The 5195-nt window shown below is 27.8% G+C and overlaps 1 long non-coding RNA gene across 2 annotated transcripts; it reads right to left on the bottom strand.

Moving 5' to 3' along the window:
• Positions 1–380: 380 nt before the first annotated feature.
• On the bottom strand, positions 381–2993 carry LOC121173288 (uncharacterized). Of its 2 annotated transcripts, none has more exons than XR_005887779.1 (3): positions 1975–2457; positions 1334–1500; positions 381–1042 (listed from the first exon to the last, which is right to left on the bottom strand). It is a non-coding gene; the product is annotated as an uncharacterized lncRNA (long non-coding RNA). The 2 variants fall into 2 exon arrangements; XR_005887778.1 differs by lacking the exon at positions 1975–2457 and adding an exon at positions 2489–2993 and having other exon boundaries at positions 382–1042.
• Between the last annotated feature and the right edge of the window lie 2202 nt (positions 2994–5195).

The raw sequence follows: 5195 nt of genomic DNA, 5'->3' as shown, positions 1-5195 counted from the left end.
ATGAATTTTATTGGTCTGGATTATCAGACAGTATTAAATCAAGTAGGCCAGATATGGATTTTCATTTCAAGTTTTAAAACTGCATAATTTACACAACGCTCACAAAAACCATTGAATTAAGCTTATATTTGGAATGTTAATGGTCCTATGCTATGGTTCTCTTCAACAAGTGTGACCAGTAGAAATAGTCCATATTAGACTGATGCCCTTTTAAGAACTCTTAATTGTTACAAGAGACAGATTTGGGTACATGCCTGCATATTGTTTTCATCTTAGTCATCACGTGGATATAAAAACTGACATGCCTGCATATTGAAGGACATACGGAATATTTTACACTTACACCTTTCATACGCTTTTATAGTGACACACCATGAGATTTCACTGTCAATGCAGTATGCAACAACAAAACTGTGTAAAAGAAGATATCTTCTTTTCAAGGCACTAATTAATATGGAAGTACTCAGCAAGCAATATGCAGAAAACTTATAAGGCCACTCATATGGTTGTTTGTTGGGCTTGAGGAGTTCAATATATATAATCAACATGACTCTTGTTGATTATTATATTGTTACAAGACTCTTCACAGTCTGAAGCTTAACATCTATAGATATTTATTGTTGGATGCCAAACTACTAGAAGATACTGTTCTATGACATTGAATGATGGATATTGTATTTAGGCAACAATATGTAACATAGCTATTGTATTTAGGTAATAGTATATGTCCAACTATTGTATTTAGCTTAACATTGAATGATGGATATTGCATTTAGTAAATATTGTATGACTATTGTTTCTTTCTTCTTAGTATTGTAATCTTTCTTAGAAGATAAACAGATAGTGTTTCTAAAAACAATTGTTTGATAAATCATTCTCACGCGTTATGAACATACTTGGGTAGATATAGTGCTCTGTTTTATTCTTTTCAGAACCTAGTAGCTCTCAAAACTAACATAAAACTTCTTCGACTAGCAAATAGTGGTGTGATATTTAGAGTGGCTTATATGTCAAAGATTGCCATCCATATTAGTTGCTGTGCCTGAAAAGTAAAACAGAAGAAAAAAACTCAGTACAAAATAGCATGCCAATCATCTAATTGCAAGATTAGAGTAAAAGAAGAACGAGCTTTTAAGTTTTATTCTTGGACAACTAACAGAACCATTTGTCTAGATACAAAATTCAGAACATAATCAATTAGCTCATTATAAATTTACCCCATGAACTAATTTCTTAATGCTGATTTTCTTTTTTACTGCATTACTGCAGAATTTTAAAAAGAAGCAATCACTAGTTATAAATAAAAAAACCTCGCATTCAGTTAAAAGCATACTTATGCAGATGGTGATCCTTATTCTTTCTAGCACCTAGTAGCTCCCAAAACTAACATCAAACTCCTTTTCCTGAAGTGACATGATAATTTGGACTTCAAATATTCAGCTGATCAGTACTTTGCCTTCCAAACCTATTTCGTGATCTTTCTCAGCTTATATCCCCACTCTGCAATTTTCAAATTTTCCAAAACAAATTTCAAGGATCAAAGAGTAAATTTTCCAGCAACCTGCATTACTAAGTCAAGGTAATAAATCTCAGTTGTTTATTCATTCATCAATAGAAGCTACGGTTAAACTACTGTGATTTACTCATGCACCATTCATTAGCTTACTCACGGTAGAGGCTGCCTGATTTCACACAAATAATCATTAGTGTTTGTTTATTTAACTGTTAAGAGCTTAATTCTCGTATTAAAAAAGTACATGTTTAAATAAAAATTATGGTTAATATCAATTTTAACATATGTCCAAAACAGTTTAAGATTAGTTTTTAAAACTTGATTTTAATCAATTAAAAGTAATTTGGCCATTAGAATGATTTGGATTTTGGTAAAAAAAAAAAAAGGGTGGAACAATTCATTCCTATCTTGAGAGGGAAAAGGCAAAGATCCACAAAGAAGCCACTATCATTTCTACGTACCTTCCATAAGGCCCCCCTACCAACAAAAGCTTCCCTGGATAGCAGTCTCAGACAAAGACAAAAAAAGCTTTAAAAACGCCAAATTAAGTCCCAAAGATGGAGAAGTGGGGACTGGGGACAAATGAATGCAACCAGGGTGCATGTAGGCATGCTCTAGTATATATGGTGCTGTTCACATTAATTTCATATAGTTCTGAAATGCTTTTGGTTTTATTTTATTTATTTATCTATCTAGTCTTGAAATTAAAAGGCTTAGTTCAATTTGACACTACTAGATATAGAGTTCAGGTGGCAGTGCTTTCATGGGTTGCAGCTGGCTAGAAAGGACAAGCCACAATAAATTAACGTCTGAACCCTTCTTTTGTAGATACTGATCATTTAGGAGCTGGATTCCTGTAGTCGACGGACTTACGCATTCACACAGTCAGATAATTAAAACTGTTTGATGAAGATCCAATGATTCACAAATTGTTTTAGTAAATTTAACTTAAAAAAACACCTTTAAAATACTAACCGTCTAATCAGATGGTCCACATTCATGACTGCGTGAATGCCTAGACTTGGGTAATCTATTTCCATCATTTTAAGGCCACAAAGAACAGCCATGAAAATGTGGACAGCACCACTTTAATTTGCTCCCTTACCCACAATAGTCAAACCCCTTTTGCTTCTCATTTCACCATTGTATGCTCTTTTGGAGATTGGAGGGAGGGTATAGTAATTAAAACCTTTGAGGAGCCAAATATAATAGTAAAACTAAGATCCAGTGACAAAGTGTCACCTTCTCCAGTAATTATGGTCCACAAAATCTTAGTTCTTCCAAGTTCTTGTTATTTATGCCTGGGCAATCGTCCACGCATGCATGAGCTTCACTTTTAATATTATTCTCTAATAATATCATGAGGCTGAAACTTCATTCTCACGCGCCTTCTAGTCATTCTTTATATCTTTTCTTTTGTCAATATCTATTTTGTTTTTTTATTTCTTATATATAAAATCCACTACTACTACTAATGTTGAGATTTCTCATTAGTAGTCATCGGTTTATATTCTTAGATGAGACATATCATATCCTTTGACTTATAAAAATGTCATTAAAAATGTAGTATTATTTAACCAGCATATCTAACAATTAGCAAATTTATCATTTAGCCTTCGCCGGATAAATATTACCTATAACTACATAAATTTTTAAGTGAACTTAACATTATATTCATCGAAAATCTTAAGACTTAAATTTATAAGTATTTCTTTTATTTATATGATATTTAAATTTTTTATTCCTACACATGAGATTTCATCTCACACTTATCATCCAACAATTTTGTTAAGAATAACAACTAAACATTGTTCCCTTTATTGTTCTTTTATTCGTTTAGCACTACAACGACTCTCCGAAGAGTGTGAAATGAGGTACAAGGACATGCCACCAGTATGTTCCAACCGTTAGCCTCATGGCGAAAAAGAAAAGCTTCAAACGGTATATTTTTTAAGTATAAAATATTTAAGAAAAATGGGATGGCGGAGGGGAGGGGAATCAAATATGCTCAGCCCCAATTTTTTCTTCATAGATTTTAAAAAGAATAATAATATAATAACACCCGAATAATATATACATTTAACTGATATTTTTTTTTCTAAATCATAATCTTGTTTGTTTGAGTGGGATAGTATTATTTTATTTTTTATTCTTATCGCATCATATCTTATTACTAGATTTATACTTTTCTCTTTGTGACTGTCTAGGAACACTTGGGTTTACATTAACCATTTTTGTTTTAGAAATTGCATAAGGTAGGCAAGTGCTTTAAGTTGGTATCAATAATTGAATTATTAATTGACAGGTTTGACCTAGTGAGTCAGGGATACATATATGACTTGCAACAAAGTGAAAGCTAAAAGCCAATGGTAGTTTTGCGCATGAACAATCGATCTGCCTTCTGACGTATCTGATTAACCTGATTTGATTTCAATATGTAAATTATTGGAACGGATATGATTCTATAATCTATACAATGGAGGGTTTTTTTTTTTTTTTCTGGACAATGTCGGGGACAAAGGCATAAGCTAGAATAAAGTACCAGTTTAATTCCAAATTATTATATTTTTTTCTAAATAATCTTAAAGTAATAAACCAATTTAAGTAATTTTCCACGTACTGAATGTTTATCATTTTAATTTTAGGTTAAATTATAATTTTGTTCATTCTATAATTTTAAATTTATAATCAATATAATCAATATTATAAATATTATTTTACATGTATCATTACTCAAGAATTATTAAACTTTTTTGAATTATAAAAATTATAAATTAAAATAAAATATTTAATATTTAGTTTTACATGTATTTAATTTTATTTTAATACAAATTAATAAACTATTATATATAATTTTTTCTTATTTTATTATAATTTTAAAAAATATAAACTAATATGTAGATTATTTTTAGAAATTATTTCATGTAATTTATACAAATTATGCAAATTTAAGTAATCTAAAAAATTAAAATATATTAATTTTTATAATTAAAATAAAAATTTGTATTATTTCCATAATAAAATAAATTTACATAATTTTTATAAATAATTTAGATATTAATTTATGTAATTTTATTAATTTGTGTAATTGGTATTAAAAAATTATTTATTAAAATAATTTTTTATAGTTAAACAAAAATACTAACATGTAAGTTCTCTATAAAAATTAAATATTGAATTTTTATTAATTTATATAATTAAAATAAAAATAATTTAAATATTGAAATAAAATTTGCGTAATTTGTATAATTTACATAGTAATTGATGTAATTATATTGGTTTTCATAATTAGAGTAAAAATAATCTGTATATTAAAATCAATTTATGAAATAATTGATGTAAATAATTTATATATTAATTTATTAAATTTAATTATAAATTGATAAAATAAAATAAAAAATATGTAAACTATTTTTTCAATTTATAAGTTTTTATAAGTAAAAAAAATTAATAATTATTGACTAATGATATTACAAAATAGTGTTTATAAATTAAATAAATAAAACATGCATTTTAATGATTTATTATTTTATGTTTGAGTAAAAGATTATGAATTTAATTCTTACTAAGATTTTTTATTTTATTTTATTTTATTTATTGTTATATAAGCATCATGTCAACAGTTTAAATAAATATTACATTAGCACCAATATGCTACATCAAGATTAATATTTGACTTTAG

Source organism: Glycine max, chromosome 2 (assembly GCF_000004515.6).
Source record: "Glycine max cultivar Williams 82 chromosome 2, Glycine_max_v4.0, whole genome shotgun sequence".
Taxonomy (NCBI): domain Eukaryota; kingdom Viridiplantae; phylum Streptophyta; class Magnoliopsida; order Fabales; family Fabaceae; genus Glycine; species Glycine max.
The sequence above is the reverse complement of the archived record's forward strand: the minus strand, read 5'-3'. Positions and strand labels throughout refer to the sequence as shown.